At 40.9% G+C, this 19,575-nt stretch overlaps 1 long non-coding RNA gene across 1 annotated transcript; it reads left to right on the top strand.

Annotated features, from left to right (window-relative positions):
- The first annotated feature begins 14,651 nt into the window (after positions 1-14,651).
- On the top strand, positions 14,652-19,309 carry LOC105450373. The gene is made up of 2 exons (XR_974455.1): positions 14,652-18,879; positions 19,185-19,309. It is a non-coding gene; the product is annotated as an uncharacterized LOC105450373 (long non-coding RNA).
- The last annotated feature ends 266 nt before the right edge of the window (positions 19,310-19,575 follow it).

The raw sequence follows: 19,575 nt of genomic DNA, 5'->3' as shown, positions 1-19,575 counted from the left end.
CGCGCGCGCGCGCCGACAAGTCACCGTTAACATCGATAAACAGAGTTTTCTTCTCATTTGCGATAGGCCGTCGGCGCGCAGCTCGGATCGTCAGATAAACTTCCGATCGTGTAATGCCGTATCGCTTGCCAAAAGGACTCCGCTAACTGCGATACGGAACAACTTCGGTCGCGCGATCGCGAGCTACGATACGAGAGACGGTTCGAGAGTCGGGGACGACGCGCGACGAAAATTCCACGTAACGCGTTTACACGACCGCTAGAAGGAGAGATGCCGTAGAGCACCACCGCGAAACGCGAAGAGAGAGCATCTTTAACCGACTTGAAGTTCGGCGCGAGGTGGTGGCGCGGCGCGGCGCGGGGCGAGGCGAGGGCCCGGCGCGGCGCGGCTGCTTCGAAGCCGTTCGGGTGCGCGGCCGAAGGAAGCCGAGCACAACCGAGCGCCTCGTTCGGCGGCGGACAAGGGGAGGGGGGGAGTCGCCACCGCCGCCGCCGCAGTCGCTCGGCAGGTGTGGTGGGGAGAGACGCTCTCTCGTCCCCTGCGCTCGCTCAGTTGCTCCGTCGCTGCCGAAGGGAATGCGTTGCCGCGCGTTGCCGTTCCCCTCGTAGCCGCGCCGCGACGGGTGTCACTCGCGTTCTCGTTATCCTCTCACCGTCGTCGTCGTGTGTCGACCCGCCGACGTCCACCTCGCCGCGATCCTCTCTGGTCATGGAGACTCGTAACTCCCGTGCGGCACGGTGAAGCGCGACGGGCGCTATCGCGCGGCCAACTTCAGTGTGTATACACGCGAGTGATTGTACGAGGGTGTCTTCTTGGCGCATCCGCCAGATCTCTCGAATCGCAACGATTTCGTGAATCGGTTGCGTAACTGTGATTTACCGCCCCCTCCCCCCGGAATTTGAATCTCGTTTCCCAGGATCCGATCGGTGGACGGATAACCGACGGAGTGTGGAGAACTCGAGCGAGCGCACGCAGGCCCGAAGATCGCGGCCGTCGGCAGGAGACGTGCGCCTCGCAGGCCCCCCGAGATCGCTTCGATCGGCATCCGCGCCCTGCAGGCTCGCCCGACGTTCGTCGCCCGAATTCGGAGGAAGTTCCGAGATTGGGATGTAATGAGGCTCGGACCTCGATAGTGTGTTTTCGTGTGACAGTGACAGTGAGGCACACAGTTTTCTGGTTTTACTTCGGTTCTTGCTGCCTGTGCGATGTGCCACGGTCCCACCGGTCACCGCATCCTCTGTCTCGTAAGTACCGTAAAAAAAAAAAAAACGGCACTCTCTCGTTTCTCGGTGATCGGCGGCGCAGCTGTACTACTTCCATCCGGCCGTCTTTCCCATTTTCACTCCGGTATACAAACGACGGGATGTGTCGCGGATCCCCCTGATATTTCGCGCTCCGATTCACGGGGTGACCCCGCGCGGGCGCGGGTGTAACCGGAGCCGCCGCCGCCGCCGCGTCGAGATTGATACCGATCGAGATTGAAAACGAGCTCCGACTTGCGAGCGACGGAACGGAATGCGGCGATTTGTTTGCCGTCGAGCATGTGTGTGTGTGTGTATGTGTGTACTCGCCCGCACACGAGATGTTTTCCCGTGTTCTGTGTGCCTGCAGTGGAACGTGAAAGTGGAAAATGCGGCAAGAGAGCGGCTGTCCGAAATCGGGAGTGCGTCGGAAATTGGCCTGTGGTGCTCGAGCCGCCGCGCCGCCGCCGCCCGGTTGCGTCCGTTTCGGAGCCACGATCGACTCTCCGATCTCGGATCGCCGCTCGATCGCGAAAGTACAACCGCGTCCGAATTTCTTTTTTTTTTTACTTTTTTTTTAGTGGCTACTCTTCAATCTCGCGTGTGGAAGGTCGAAGTGAGAGATACCGCCGGGGTATATATCGCAGTGACCCGGCTTGTGCTTTCCGCTGAAAAGCGGAATTTACACACCGAAATGGCGCGGGAGAATGATCCGTAATGATGGAAAATCGAGGATTCGATTTGTTTGTTACCGAGGAGAGTCCCGCGTGCTCTCAACGCCTGGTTTTTGCGACCATTATTTGTCGGCGTGCTCGTCGTTGTGTCTTTATTAGTGAGACGCGCTATAAGCGCGACGTAAACACGATGGAATTATCGTTATTTACGTACGTACGCGACGATCAAGTTTCTCGTGTGCCGCAGAATCGATGCGTGACGAATTTGTGCGTATGCGTGGAGAGGAATCGGTCTGCGGTGAAGACTCGCGACAACAGACGCGTGTGCGCGAATTTAATTATCTAATGTGTCGTGAAAATACAGAGGACTTTAAACAAATTCCGAGTATGTCACCGAGTATACGTAAATCAAATTTCCCCACAAACGCGCACTGTGCGTATTTTAACGCTTTGTCGTCCTCCTTCGATGTCGAAAGTCTCGATTTATTTGTTTCATTTTTTTTTTCGAATTTTCATTCGCAGTTAATTCGAGCCGTCGGACGAACACGGGCTGAAATTATACCTATTTCGAGCTGCGCGTATCAATACGACATTCGGCGCGGGTAAACGGGAAGAACGGGAAAAAACAAATGCAAACGGCTGTACGTACGGATCGGTCGCGTGCGACGTGTGAATTCACGGCGAACGTGCGAGAGAGCAAATTCGTCAGAGATCGCGAAAATACGATCGGTTGATTTTACGCGTCTTTTTGTGCGCGTCGTGCGACAGAGAGGTGTGCTCGTGCGTTTTGAATCGCGATACGTGAAGGATTTGGATAACGACAGGTGTGACGTGCGCGTGTGTACGTGCATGTGTGTGGACCGCTTGGAAAATCTTAAAAACGCGCGTATTTTTTTTTATTCCTCTCGTGCAACGCGAACGGAACCGATAATTTTATCGTGTCTATTCACGTCAAATACGTACGTCCGTTTGCCGCCTCGCGTGAAAAAACGTCTGGTTAACGTGATAGACATAACTATACGGAAGTGTAGAAAAAATTGAATTTTTTCTAAGTCGCCTCGGTCGCCGGAAACTGTGAAAACGATAGGGCTGCCGCGTTTTTATCATATCTTGCATACGCGCGCGTTTATAAATATTCGTCGACCGATCCGCGCGCGCTGCGTTTTAAATATACGCGTAGAAAAATTACAAGTGGAATGACTTTAAATAACCGATGGGGCCCGGAATCAACGGAAAAATATTAAAAAACGCGCGAAGCTTTAAAACGGGATCGTGGAAATGCTAGCATCAATTTCATCATATTTTTGTGCGTGGACTACAAAATGTCGTGTGCATCACTGATTCCGCATTAAATTCATATATTTTCACCTGCGCTGCACGTAAAAGTTTATATAACGATGGATGCAATTACCAGAATAACAGAGTTTTTTTTAAATTCGTCGAATCGCGGGAATGTGCTATCGTCGATTTTACCATCCTTTTTTTTCCTCCCTGCGAAAAGTACAAACACGCTCCGTGCGTTTTAACATGCGACGCGTATGCATAGTTTAGATAACGGCGGATGTAATAAGCGCAGAAAGTGTAGAGAACGAATTCTAAAATTCATGGGATCGCGAAAATATGAGCATGTGGCTATATCGTCCCCCCCTCCCCCCGTTGATGTATTTATCCGCTTCGACTTGTCTGTAAAAATATAAAGGTGCAGCCATATGTTCGAATTCGCCAGATCGTAAAAATACGATTGTCGATTTCTATATGTGCGGATAACGAGTGTGCACGTCAACGTCAACGAGGCCGCGTTAAACTCCGCGCGTTCTAAGTTGAGACGAGACGTGTTCGCGAAAAAATATAAATATACGGATATAAAAAGCAACCGTCCGAAACGTCCGACATTTCGGTATTGTGGGAATATATTTGTGTTGGCGATCTTGTTTCAGGAAAAATCAATGATGCAGTACACGGAACTGTGCAAATATTTTCGGATACGTGTGAAAAATTTAGTTAATAATCGATAACAATTAGTGACAAACATGGAAAGGAATTTCTTAAATGTATAAACTTAAATTGGCACTTATTATGTGAAAGATTGAGTACCGCGATCGATGTAAAAGTTGTTTCTGAAAGTTGTCAAAAAACTTAAAATTTCGCTAATACTGCAAATGATGACTTGTGCAAAGAATTTAAAGCTGGATTAACGATGATGACTCGGTGATGAGTTTGTGAACTTAATCTGCAATAAATAAATGTGAAACTCGAAGAATGCCAATTATGTGATTTTAATTTTTGTTGTGAAAGTGCGATTATCGACTATTTTTTTGCGTTGCGAGAAAAATATTTTGCGAGTGATAAGTGCTTAACGTATCATGGAACATTACGAGTATGACAAAAAATTGTACGATACGTACATGATGTTTCTTTTTGAATCGTGGCGATCTGACATTTGTGTCTCTACTCTTAACAAGCGAAAAGAAAATATATAGAAAGACTCGATTTAAAAATGATAATGCAATCCTCGATTTTCCATCAGCGATTTCTTCTGAAATCTACAATGCAAAATCGAAATCAATTCTAATCCGAGTGTGCCACTACCGAGCTACTGCTGGGTTTACCTTCCACGCGTGAATAAATCCGCGCTCCGTTTTCGCAACGTTTGTGACAGAGGAAAATCTCGGTAGCTGCGCGCGGAAATGCGGCCTTTGATTTTCAATCAGCAACTCCTCGCATCGAAATTTGATTTGTGTCCAATGAAAATAGAAGGGAAATGTCAATTCGAGGAAAGCGATGTAATCACGAGGACGCAATTCTCGATTCTCGGCTTTTACTCATTCGGGATCTCATTTTAACAGTATCGTGATTCATCGGAGTGTGTTATCGCGATGACAGTTTCTTATTGTGACATTGTGACTCGTTATTAGCTGTGACGCGCGATTAAGAAAAAAATGCATATCATTCGCATGTGTATAATTAATAATGAAGTGCGTGTCACTACGTTAACAATGGTATACGTCGCTATTAACAAAGTATCACGTCTCTTCAAGGATTATCAAAGTACTTATTAGTGCAAAACGTTTTAATCGAAACATGACAGGTTGCTTTATTCATAGATACTTATGATTCAAATCCATGTGTCAGCGTATATCGAATATTTTCTGCGTCGAAATGTAATCACACATTTCTGCGAATGCAATTACATTTTACTTTTTTTAAAAGTACTCGAATGTACCTTATATTTCGATTAGAAGTGACTTTTTTTATATCGGCAAACTTATTTCACGTTTGAAAAGATCTAAGGTATATCACGGTAAATGAAACTTGCGCATTTCGGGGCTCCATAATTACGACTGACTGCTGGACCGCTCTGAATTTCTAAGGATAATTCGTGACACGGCACAAGCGTCGCGATGTCGTGTCATTAAGCCAAAGATTACCGGGAGCGACGGAAGGCTCGCTTTGACGTGTCCCGCGGGAAGACCTCCTGTTTGGTCTCGTTTTACAAGTCAATGCTCAAAGCGCGCGTGCACGTTACCCCGAGAATACAAACTAGTCTGTTTACACGAAAGTCCGCCGCTCGCACCAGCCATCGACTAGCTCGCTTGTAAGTAATTCCTCGTTTGCTGCTTGCCGGCTCGCCGTTTCGATAATACGATATCACAAAAAGTGTTGATTACATAACAGAGGGAAATCGAGCAGTTGTGTAGAAATTTTGACAGCGAATGAATATAACGTAAGGGACGTAAGCCTCGTGACGCCGGCACAGGCGGCATAAATTCCTGCAGTAGGATGTTTTGACTTTCTTTTTTTTTTTTTTTGAATGTTTACCTTGGGTATTTCTCGTTTATTTTGCTGCGCGACCTGATAGCGACATATTAAAAATGTCTATTTTTCATCTGCTCACGAGGAGAGTCCGTGTTCCTTTTGCAATAGAATCTTTTATAGTATATAAAAGAAAAACGTATACACTGTGCAGTACACGGGATCGAGTAGACGGCGTTTTCTCATTCTGCTGAAACTGTCATCCTCTTATCTTGAAATACAATCCTTTCCGCTTAAAAATAAAAGTGGAAGAGGAGACTAGAGACAATTTATCGCGAGGTATACACTTGATGATTCTAAGCGTAGCCATTCCGTAGCGCCAGAAAATGTCCATTTTCCTGTCCATTTCGGAGTCAGAGGACCTCTCTCTTCGGGTGCACAGAAAGGGGAACAATGTAAACGTACCTGCGCAAATCTAGGTGCGATTAGGGAAATTGTAAGCGTATATCCTCGCTTCATTTCGCAATGGGAAACGCGACGAATGAAATCTGGTTTGTGTTGCGGAAATCCACGTTCGGCACGATATATAGCTCGGCCGTGTGCGCGGTAGATCAACGTTGAACTTCGCGGCGAAACTTAAGGGAACATCGCGGCACCGCGAGCGCGTGGAATAAGTTATCGTCGTGCCGCCGCGCTGTAGCGGAACTTCGGCACGAAGTTCCGTGAAATTTAGGTGCCGGCCTCGGTGATAGAGAAGCCCGTTATCGAGGGGAGCGCCTGGTGATTCATTTATATCAATATTGGGCGCGGAGCGATTAGAAACTCGTCCCGTCGCGTCGCGTCCGTATCGACTGTCGCGCGCACGCAATGCACGCACGCACTCAACGCTTGCGTAATACTTTGCGGCTTGTCAACGTCATTCAGGCACCCGATCGCATCGTAATCCTTGACTAATTGGACGTAATGCAGTAGATGAGAAAGCGTTTATTGTGTCGCATCACGTTTGTATGATTTGGTAATATTTCATTTAATAAGACGTGTTTCCATGAAACGCTAGGCGAAGATATAATCAGTTTTAGAGTAGTGCAAGAGGTGAAGGTTTTAGCAATTTAATAACTCATTTTTACGAGAAATAATGACAAGAAACATAACTAGGTAACGATTCGTAGAAAATTACATATTTTTATTATGCCAAATATTGTTTTAAATAATTTTGGTATCATTCTTTTTATCCTGTTTTTACTGAAAAATTGTGATAAACAGTTATTCTGCTATTCTAGGCTTATTCTGCCATTTGTATGCTTATATATTGCACTCAATACAATTTATGTCATGTGCAACAACCGAGGCAACAACATAGTCAAAATTAAGAGCTATAAGATACATGCAACTGCAGTAATTTTAGTGTACTGTAAAGATAGCCCGTATTTCTCACGAAACATACGTATTCATAAAACAACTCCATTGTAATTTTTCTTTAATATAACGGAAAAAAAGTTTTCATTAAAAAAGTATGAAATCGTAGCAACGGATGTCGAAATACTGTTATGTAACTTGCACAACGAATATCTAGACAGTTTAATTATTTTCGAAATTGTAGTATGCATTTTCTCAGAGCAATTTGTTCTGCCTAAACCGTTAAAGTCACCTGTCATCTTAATCGCATTTTAGTCGGCGAACTCGCGGTAACTGTTTCACGACAGTTTATGAGAGAAACGCATAAGTGCTGAAATAAATGTCCCTCGTGTTTCTCACCGTCCCTTACTCCAGCCGCCCTTTTCTGATATCATTAATATCCTGTGAAAGGAGAGGAGGAAGGAGGGGGAGGGGGGGAGGAAAGAACGCGTATGCCATATGGCATACGTTTTGTATGATGTGCTACAAAAAGTGCCGGGTCATTCCCGTGAGTTTTGCCGGTGATAATTGACCGAATAGAACGAGCGAACTGCAACGAATGCGCTTCGAATTCGAGGAATGTGCACTTGACCTAGTAATAGTGAGATAATGTTATGGAGCAGGTTCGCGAATGGTTAACAGTAAACTTTATTAATCAAACAATTTTGTTAGAATCGTATTACGGTTAAAAAGGGGTTACGAGGATGAAATTTTTCAAAACAGCGGAATATTAGATTATCTTTTTATCAATGGATTATTCTTGTATTCTTTAATACGATAGTGTTTGATAAAATTTTGTCGTCAATGGAGTTGATGAAAAAAAAACCATTAAAGCCGATTATTTTAAAACGTCATTGATGTAATGCATTGACGTATGTTTTCATCCATCTGCACACAGTTGAAAAACATCCTTTCACGGATCACAGTTGGATAAATTTATTTGAAACATTTTTCATTTGTTTATTTTAGTAAATTTTTATTTCACTCGTTTACAAACAGTTATTTATAAGTGGGCAGGTAAACTATTCAGTTGTCTGAGACTGCTCTTCTCGACAAACTATTTTTGCAAATGAAATTTATAGCAGCCTACGAAGGAAGACAATTTTTGCGGTCTTTTTACATGCGAAAAACTACAGTAACTCACGCGTTCGCGAACAAAGACTCAGTGGGAACAAAGCTGACGCGCGTAACTCGACTTTTTGACGGAGTCCTCGAATATCTCACGAAAATTTTTCTGGCACGTGAAACGCGTGCTAGGCATATCGTCGGCGCGTTTCGCTCTTTCGAAACGTACAGCACGGCTTTCGATAATTAATGTTAGTTGGTGAAATGTGCACGATAAATAATGTGGCTAAGGAACATAGTGCGCTGTCAACGAATCATAATAATTATTTTTGTGTGAGGGAAAGAATATACTTTGGTACACAATGTGACGACGACCCATTTATTAATAATATTTTATTCGGAACAACACGTCATCCAAAATCTTCTGTGAGTGCTAATAAGAAAAAAGAATGTGCTACAATATTTTAATGGTTCTATTGAAATGTTGAGAGAGATACAGAGCATTGATGTATCGTACAGAAAAATAATATATAAAAATGTTCAGTATTGTCATGTAAATAATTTGTACAGATTTGCGTGGTAACTCATTAATACATTCAGAATACATCTCAATCATTTTCCACTTCAATTGCCGATTCTTTTCAAGATTTTCGCAAACGACCCTGTCGAGAATGTCACATCGAGTATTTCACTTTACTGCTTCATTCATTCGCGGATCCATTGCCGACTCCGCGAGTTTTTACACTTTCGTTCGGGATCCTTATGAAACATGCAGAGGACATCGTGATGAAAAAGTTGAGAAACGGGTACAAGTGGCGAAGATATACGGGGAAACGAGAAATACCTGAACGTGGCTTCGACTGATCGTATTTCTACATCGCCTTCGACATATTTACTTCATTGCCCGGGAAACGGATAGCGTTTTAATATCGTTTTGACACATGAGAGCCGATCGATAGGCTGCGAGGGTAGAAAAAGATAGAAAAAATGTGAAACTAATTAAAAAATAAGCTAATCTGTTATTTTCAATAAAGAAATAATCAAGTTTAATAACTTGAAATTTGACTAGCGCTTGCAAATTAAAAACTTTTAATTAATTATTGCTACAAAATAAAAGTTAATACTTTGTTTTTTTTCCTTAAATTGAAGAATTTATTATGATAAAAATACTCTTAAGATAGAAATACTCTATTTTAAAATCGCAAATATTTGAACATTTTTAAACTATAATATAAAACAGTTTGTATAACTTTTTTTTTGTATTCGATGATGTAGATAATAAGTATAATTAAAAGTTTGGTACTGCATCATTCAGGTATGATTAATGTAAATTGATAAATAGATAAATTTATTGCAATATAGCGTGCTGCTATATAATAGCCTTTCCACTCGGATTATCGCGAATTTCGTCGTTCTCCGTAACGAGCGGGCTTACCGTGCAACGGTTCTTCTTCTGCTCTCGAGATTAATGAGTGCAACGACGCCGCAACGGCTGTTTCTTGTGCGTCTTTCCTATTCTTGCGCGGATCGGGCTGGATTGAGCACGATCGTAATAAAAAAAAAATCTTGCACGCCGGCCGGCCGGCCGCCCCGGTCGTGTCGGGCGAGCGAGAGCTGTGCCGATAAACTTAGTAATGGCAGAAAAATTGCCGCGATTAAGGTCGAAAACACATCCGCGACCGCCATTTTCTCACAACACCTGCGAATTACGCGTAATTGCCGCCCCCCTCTCTCCTCCTTCGCTGCTTTCCCTCTCCTTGCACTCCTCATCTGGCTATCTGTTCATGGGAACACCGAAGCAGTTCATTGTTTAAAGTTGGATAAGGAGCAAAAGAATGGTTGACGTTGGTATTGTTATTGACATTCCAATGATAAACAGACTTTCATAAGCTTTTACAGGAAATATAACGCACGAGAGAATTCATTACGGCGCGATATATAATTTGCGAAAACAGTTTGACAGGTTTGCTTTATCTATATTGTTGTTATATATATTAACCATTATGTATCCCGATATATATATATAGCATATTTAATAACAAACAAATCAATTTTACTCGGAACGTACATAATTCATTTGTAATTCTCGGAGCTGCAATAATGTAATGTGTAAAACAATTGTTTAAAAAGTCAAAAATATATTTACTAACGATAAATTTAAATAGATTATTATGACATTAATTGAAAGAGTAATGCTTTGACAGTCTTTCCGTTGTCTTTTGAGCCTTAGCCCAATTAACTTATTATATTGATACTTTTATGACAATGTTCTATACTTTAAGTTTTTGTCTTTAGTATCGCACAATAATGTTTTGTCTGAAGTTTTAAACTAAAGAGCCGTTTTGTTTGTGAAATGATGACATATCGCTATATTATTATATTATTATTATTATAAAAGTATTACTAACTTTATTTCTATACAAAAGTAAGTTTTATGTTATAATAAATGATTGATGTTAATTGTCTTGTCAATTACAAGTCATCTGTTCTACTAACAATAAGATCTTTGCAATCTTAAACCTTAGGATATTGTAACACGTTATTTGAAAAGTCCTATTATAAAATCAGTGTAATAATGAACTAAAAAGCATTAACAATTATATGTCTTATTCTGTATTCGCTTCGTTGTTGTGACAACAACGTCAGTCATGTCGGAATCGGAAATAAAGGTACGCGTGTTGAAAAACCGTGCACCGAATTGCGAAAGTTTCCGCAAAATTACAGGCTCAACGATAAAAATTTCTTCGTTCGCGGATCAATTCTCATGATCATAGCGGATCGAGGAATACTTTTCGCGCGCTACGTTGCTCCGCACTCGCATTATCGTAGCCGATATCGTACGAGTTTCTCCCGTTGCGGGTCGCGTAATTTGTAGCTTGGCGTTATGAGATGATGGACGGTTGGATGATTTATGATGTTTTAGAAAAATGCACTCGCCTTGCGAGGAAATTGTTGCGAGCACGATACAGAATACGTCGCGACTGTAATGAGAAAGGAAGAAAGAGGAAAAGGGAGAAAATAGAAACAGCGATACCCTGAAGACAAAGAAGAAACGTCTATTAGTTTTATATATTTTTTTTATATTTACAGTTTCATTAGGTGCTTTAAATTGTAATTAAGGATGGATTTTTGCAACGAAGCAAAATTTTACACAGTCATGCTAATCAATATTCTCTCTACAAGACAAATTATATGATGTATATATAACTAAACAGTAAGTACCGTTTAAACAATCTGGAATATGTTCTTCTAGTTTTTCCATTGTTAAAAACAAAAAGAATTTAATTAAAAAAACAATTACATTGTATTTTTCGTTGTGGCGTATAGCAGTATTGTCAGAATTACATAATTCTATTCAAATATCAAAATTACATAACTAGATGTCAAATATAGGTCGCTCATGCGTCGAGAAATCGATTCGCGCTCGCAAAACGCCCGTTATGAAATAATCAACGTATCACGGACGATAATAAATGATCGTTCCAGCGTATGCTTATTTTCGCAATCGCATGGATTGGATTACAACGAGAAAATCTTAATGATCTTACTACGTCGAATTATATACGTTGTTTAATGGGGGCTTCAACGTATCACGGTGTTATCGAAATTTTATTTGGTGTCGCAATACCCGGAGTTATTATCGAGATAGCTTAGATAGCTTATCTCGCGCCTTCTCATAAGAAACTTTTTCGCGCCATATGCCATCAAAGTACGTCGAGTGATCGATATTTACGGTCAACATATAGGTGTCGGTAGTGCACAACTTGACTAAAGTTAATAATGCAAAATATTATCTTTTACTGTCTATATATAATACCTACTTATTAAATTTCCAATCGTTTTAACAATCGAATATATAAGCTATTTCCTGATGAAAATGTAATGGAAAATCAATTCAATCACTAGATTTAAGTTATCTTATACGTTTTGGTTATCTTTTTTACTAATATAATTGTCACTCTTTAAAATATTCATGACAAAGTTGGGGTAAGGGAGAATTGTAGTAAATCGATAAAGAAATGAAAGTGTATTATATTTATTATACAGGAAAATATAACATCGTTGCACGTTGCACAGAAAATAAGTATAGAATATTTGTATGTCCTTGACCGATTTGATGTCAGAAAGCTTACATTCGGTATAATAGAAATTCAATTGCGTGACATGCAACTTACAGTAACGCGCTGAAGGGTATACAAGATATCGTGCGATAGATCAATCTTAAGGTTGCAGCATATTTTTACATCGGGTGCATTTACATTTTTAACGTACACGCTATTTTTATGTTTGCTTGATATTTCTTACATTTGCACCTTTATAGTTTTCCTAGTAGGACGTAAACTCAAGTTATATAAGGAACGATCTACATTACAGATAATATGTAACTTTACAATTTTTTTTCAACTTTATTGAAATTTTGGTTTTTATTTTATAGAATTAGTTTTACAAAATATAATTGAGTCACAGCGGAAATCTTGTAAAGTACATTGAGAATTATGAATGAGAGTTTTGACAGAACAATTGTGTTATATGAATTAAAACGATGCGAATGACATTGTGGGGATTCTTTGCAGCAGCTAGATGAAATCAATTCTCCTTTGCCTCCCATTTAAATTGCCCGTTTTCTCCGCCGCAGATCGGCGCTTTCGAGGCAAATGGCTTAATTAATTAGTCTTCTTACGCGGAAGCCGCGACGGAGCGATCGCGGGGTCTCTCTAAATCGTCCGGTAAACCGCGGTAAAGCGACGGTGCGCGCGTTTCTGCATATCTAATGCAAAACCTTTCGCTGCAACTTTGAGGGGGTTTTAAGCTTCGGTCGATTCCGACCGTGTGCGATGCATGCGCGCGAGCGCCGTACGTGTGTGCGTGCGCGCTGCACGTTGCCGTACGCAGCGCATGTACATATACGCGCGTGCACCCGCACCGTTCTTCCTCCTCTTATCGGCGTGCGCGCGTACGTGGGTGGCGTGTGTTAGCCAAGTTATGGTGTCCGCGCGCTTTTATGGAGCGCCTATAGGCGCGTATAGAAGGCCCCGCCGTCGCCGTCGTCGTTTCGCGACGCCTGCTGTAACTCCGCGTGCGTGTACGTGTACACTTTGTAGCGGCCGCACGTACGCTCGGCGTTCGCCGAGCAAATAACTACACGTGTCCAATTAGAAGCACGAAACTATTCGCGATATAGTGCCCCCGCGTGACGTGTAATTAACTTCTGTATGCCGGACGGGCCCGCAAAAGATTTCGTGAAGTTGGCGATTATTCGCGAATAGCCCGTTGCGCGAACTGTCCGCCGTGATACATTCAAATCGTTTTTTTTTCTTTTTCGGGAGGACACGGTCAGAACTCAAATTAAAACATTGTCACGAACTTCGCGTGTTACAGAGAGGCAACGTCGAGTATATAATAATTACATTGTGCGGCACGAAGTTTGTTTGCAATGAATATATATGCGCGAGAAAAAAAAGAAATAAAATATAATATATTCGAGTATCAGAATTGAATTTATATATACATTTAAATGTAATATTAAAATATCTGAAACATTATCGTTGTGCTACGTCGATGATAATTCTCATGTTAAACGATATAAATATTGCGTAAACATTATTTCGTCTAATTTAATATAGACGTGTAATATTAAAAAAAAGATAATGCCACAAAATGAATAAAAGAGCATTTATAAACGATGAAATAATCTTTCGCCATATAGAAATCAAAATTAATAGATAATAGATGAAGGACGAGGCGAGAGAGATATATACTTGTCGTAATTTATGAACTTCTTCCCGCCGAATGCGGATAAAAGTTTTGCCGCGAGTATTCGATCCCCTTCACGATTACATTTATCTGGAGCTGTTTTACAGCGCGTACAAGCTTGCGCGTGTATCCCTAATCTGTTCGTTCGTGCGCTTATCGGCCCGTCACGGGGAAGGGGTGACAATAAAATGCTCGCCTACCTAATCTCCTATACCTTTTATTAAAAAAAACAGATGTTCCGTGCGAAAACGCGCGCGTCCACGCCACTCGCGCGGGGATGCAACAACGCAACTCACGTGTTCCGCGCATTTTCGTAAGAATAATTTGCGCGTAATTATCGCAGCCAGTAATATTCCTACCCGCGATAAACCGTTTACATGATTAATAGAGACCGGTATTTCGCGAGCCTACGGCGCTCTCGTCTTCTTCTCTGAGCGTCTCGCTGCCGCATCGCGTCTACTGGGTGGCCTGCGAAAACCGTGTTGCTTTTTAAATCTATTTTGCGTTATTTATGTTTTATTCTCTCAATAAAATATATTTGATATAACTTTAAATGATTATTACCGACTAATTTAATTGTAAGATATGATAAATTAAGCAGATTAATGAAAGAAAAAGATTATTAAAATTATATTTGTAATTAAAAAAAATTATATTAAATATATTCAGTTATTAGACATTTAAATGAATTTCAAATCGGAACACTATCCGAAAATAAATTTAAAATTAACTACATATAATTAAAGGTTGATTGTTTATTAATTTTTAATTTTCAATATTAAATACATAAATAATTAAATTTTTTACTCATAAAGTCTATTTAGGGATAAATACGGAACAAATATAAATTATTTAGCTTCTCGAAAGCGTATTCGAAACGACTGCATATTTTTAATTTGACTATCGACATTAATTTTCTCATCTAATTTTTATTAAAGTAAAATCGATATTTGATTATATTACTTATTTAACGAACTGTCGACGAAAGATAGTAGCTTATGATCGTCGGACACCCCGTATATGCGCGTATATATACATGCACGCTACGCTTACACGCGCGTTGCTGGACGCGCACGCCCGCGCGCAGGACCGCTCTCGCTCGAGGTATGCTATTATCATAATTGCCGCCAATAACGGCCCCGTGATTGGCGCACTTCACGCTTTCCTGGTGCTCCTTTTCGGAAGTTTTGCATCCTTTGGCCAGGTTACTCTGTTCGCTTCGGCTCTCGTTCTAACTTGTTCTTCTTCTCGCTCTCTCTCTCTTTCTCTCTCTTTCTCTTTCTATATCTCTCTCATAATGTGGCAATTCTTTCCTATGCGTTTACATGCGTCTCCAACTGCGCTCTGTGGACTTTGAAATTCCCAGGAGATACCGAAAAAAAGTGAGACTGAGAGGGAAAAGCAGAAAGTCTCGAAAATGAATGGTGAGCAATTCACCGAGGACGAGGTCGGTGCGACATTTCTCGGCCATCGACCGCTGCCTGTCACATCTTCCTGTCTCTTTTCCTTTTCCATCTGATCGATCGACGAATGTTATTTTGCATGGAAGTGAGAAATCTGAACAAACCCCGAGGAGGTCTGCGAAGGTGACGTTATTCGCTGCGTGAACGACGCTCTGATCACGCATGCTGTAGAGAACGGTGGTCGGATTTAGTTGCAAAATTCGACCTGATTCTTATATCGATGTCTGCTATCCTTGCTGTTCGTATCTTGACAAAATTGTCGCACTGAGGTTTGCGATGCTTTGTCTTAAAAATTGGTCATACCATAAATACAATGGGATTGGAGATTTAAGGAAAAAAATTCAATGGTTTGGCGTAGAAGGTCTCATCGTGCATGATATCACCACTTCTGAAAGCATCGCATGTCTTAGTTACGTGCGCGGTGGCGGCTCGTTGTCAAAACGCGAGCGACAAGAAAGGGACAGTTGATGTTGAAAATCGAGTTGAAAGTTGCATCGTCATCAAATCCGATCACTCTCTAGAACGACGTTTCTTTATATTGCGTTTTTTTTTTGTGGGTGAGAAATTTTGTAGAATCGCAAAAGAATGGATTACAACCATCGATAGATTAGCGCGATTGATAAACGAGCGAATTCACAGCGGGATATTCAGTGGACTTTGTCAAACTCACGTGCGATAAGCCACGCACTAATCACGGCGATGTGTCATCGAGTTGCGCGTTAAAGGTTTTAATCCTCGAGCAACGGAGAAAGAAAGAGAGAGAGAGAGAGAGAGAGCGATTTGTTACACCTGCCAATATGAGTAATGTCTAGCAAAGTCAGGATTCTCTAACGTATAGAAGTGCATTTGTGCATGATGAATCCCATCAAAAGCGAGCTGCGTCGAACGATATAGATCCTGCTCGAATTAAACGCAGTGAAAAAAAAATCTAGTTTTTGCTAGGCGGTACGAGTGTAATTAAAAGCGTGTGTAAAAAAAAATCTGGTTGAGAGGATTTCGTGGTTCCCTTTATGCAGTTGCTCTTTTGAATTGTTCACCGAGGCGTATGAAGTATTTTACACGTTATTAATGAAATTTTTATTAGAATTTGGTTTATGATGTTGTGTGGAGATACTCCGATGGAAAAGATTTAATAATACTTTTGACAATAAAATAAAATTCGATAGAACGTAATTTATTTGATTAAGACAGGAGTCCATAAGTTATATGACGTTATTTCTCATTCTTTTATTCTGTTAAATCCGGTTGGTTTTTTAACTCTTTTAATATACTATGTAAATAATACAAATTGTAGAAACTCTTACATCTTTTACATATTCAATTTTGCATTGCGCCGTCATAATTTGCACTCGCACCAACCGCACGTATCATTAAGCAGAGAAAAGATTAATTTCACTCTAGTTTGAGAGAAGTTGCGATATTGCGTGCTGCGCGATAACACGCCCAGCACCACACTTTATGTCGCGTACGCCACCACCGCGCCCCGTGGCAAAGTGGCTTTCGACGTGAATGCAGCTGCACCGAGCGAGCGACACACAACCTTCGGCGTTTTCCGCGCGTACCGACACGCCGACACGCTCTTTCAGGTCGCCGAAAGGCAATATCGACTGGCGAGATACGTCCATACCAGACGTCGTCGCCAGTTGAATCTTGCGCCGAACTCGCTGGCTCCATTACCAAACTGTCAACGCGCGCTCGGCGCTGTTAAGCGTGGACCACGCGAATTTCACCGCACACAAATTTCCCTGCTCCACATCAGCCCGGGAGATCGCTAATCCGTACGGACTAAAGTGCACAGACGTCTATACTGTAAACTAGACCGCTAACGTTCCTTGTTTGGTGTAGCCGAAGTCCGCATTTACACGCCTCCCGAGGAAGTCGTTCCAGTTCTAGGAGTTGCGCGAAGTGTGATATTGTGTTCTCTTCATGGTTCACGTAACGCAAAATCGCGCTTTGCCCAGTCTTTGCGAGTGCATGTGAGTAGAAATAAATAGCGGTATATACACGGTAAATGTACAGCGATGATGCATTAATTAAACAAAAGCAATTAAACAAGAACGAGGAAGATAAATTGTGACATTTCAATGCTTTATTTAGTTTCTTCCTCTCTCTTTCTCTCTTTCTTAAGTGTAATTCTTTTATTGCTTATGTCAATGGCGGTCAAGTTTTTTTTTTTAAACTGAGGATCATTTCCAGAAATAGGCAAAATCTTGCGAGTCGCATAATGTTTATTTTGCTTGCATAAAATAGAAGATATGATTTTATATTTTTCGACTAGTCGCGAGTCGGCGGGCGGATCGAACGCGGGCCCGCAGGTTGAACATCACTGGCTCGTACTATCGATTTATTGGACTTATAAAAAGGCAACTAAAAATATGACAATTCTTATTGGAGTTACATTTCCATAACATGACTCATGAAAGTGTAAAGAGGTAATAAAAGGGTCGTTGCGTATCCGCGGTAGTTGGGGTGATTGCAGGGCGTAGGTTAAGTCCGGAATGGAAAGAAGCGGGCATTTCAACGGATTCCGGAGGGAAGGAAAGCGTGTACGCGTGCTGCGTGATTACGTGCAGTTACAAGCCCCTTAAATCGCGTAAAAGATAAGACCGGCTTTACATTAAGCGTGCGTCTGACAGAAGTGCGCACAACCCCCATAAATAGCCGGCCACCACCTTTCTCCTTTTTTTTTCATCCTTTCATTCGCCGCTTGACGTGAAAGTCATCAGAAGATTGTCGATTTGACATAGGTCTAACAATATAAGTGTGCTGTCTCTCCAAGTATCGACACTATCGATTGACGCATCGTGCCACTCCTCTAAATAAAATGATAGAATGGTTATTAATATAAATGTCTCTCTCCTAAATGGATATTAATTCAAAAAATACAATTAAACAAAAAATTTACTATTTAGAGGCTTAAAACATGATGCTTACAACATATTTGTTATTAATTGTAATATTCGAGCGATGATCACTTTCTGAAATAAGAACGCATTAATTTGATTATAGATTAAATTTCTTATTATTAATTAAAAGCACCGTGCCTGCTTCTAATTAACATCATGATACTCGCAGGATTATGATTAATGACGGAAATAGTTAATACTCGGAGACGGTTTTCTCGGTCCAAGGACGACGAGTGTCTGTCTTAATGAGATACCGCAAAAATGATGACGTGAAAGAAAAGGAAATATTTATATCGCGGATGTACACTCTGACAAGATAATCGCACACGGACGATAAAACGGAATTTATTTCGATTTTAAATTGCCTCGCATATAGATGCTTAATGAAGGGAAGAAATAACCTCGGTGCATTTGTTTATGACGATAAATTTTCGTTTATCGTCGATCTGTTGCATATAATAGGCTCGTTTCATCGATTACAGCAATGATGCGAAAGAAGAGCTTAAGAAAGCGGGTATATACATGTAAAGTATTTTTTTTATCTGATGGATTTTTAAATGGATAAACACTTGAATGGTGTTATGCATTATTTTACCACCAGGCACTAAACTGATTTCGGAATTTTCAGGTTAACAGATTTGTCAGTATTAATTAATTATTGTTTCTAAGAAGTTTACTAAAAAAGTATAGAATATGTATTTTTATTGGAAATTTTATTAAAAATTTAATTTGGTTATTGGAAAATCGACTTTAGTTAAAAGAAGTACAGAAATATTGATGTTTCCCAAAAAGATGTTTGTGCTAAATAATATCTGTATATAACACACACCAAAAAAATATATATAATGTTTATAGAATATTTAATAAAGAATACTTTAGTATATTTAATACATATGTTGAAAAAAATAATTATTATATTATTATTCTCTGCAGATCGACGGCATTCGATTGCGGAATAAACGATAACAAATGTTTCCATATTGGTATATAGACGGGTTTATTTGCCGCACGACGAAAATGTAATAATCTATAACAAATTAATTATATTCTTAAACAAGCGACCGAATATTATTGCCACCGCTGTTTATTGTTGTTTGTATCATTAAGCTGGCCGTATATACGCGAAGCCGCCACGATGAAACCTTCAATTTAACGAATCACTAATAAATTCGCGTAATTGTGTTGCGAACACGGTCGACAATTACGATATAATTGTTATTTCATTTCCGCGTCCGAATAAACTAATGAAAGATTCAATGCCGTGCTGTGCCTGGCAACGGCCTCACTCGATATCCGGTTAATAAACTGAATTTTGCTTCAACTT

This window comes from Wasmannia auropunctata, unplaced genomic scaffold (genome assembly GCF_000956235.1).
Source record: "Wasmannia auropunctata unplaced genomic scaffold, wasmannia.A_1.0 LD336062.1, whole genome shotgun sequence".
In the NCBI taxonomy this organism is placed as follows: domain Eukaryota; kingdom Metazoa; phylum Arthropoda; class Insecta; order Hymenoptera; family Formicidae; genus Wasmannia; species Wasmannia auropunctata.
This window is presented reverse-complemented; position numbering and strand designations above follow the sequence as displayed.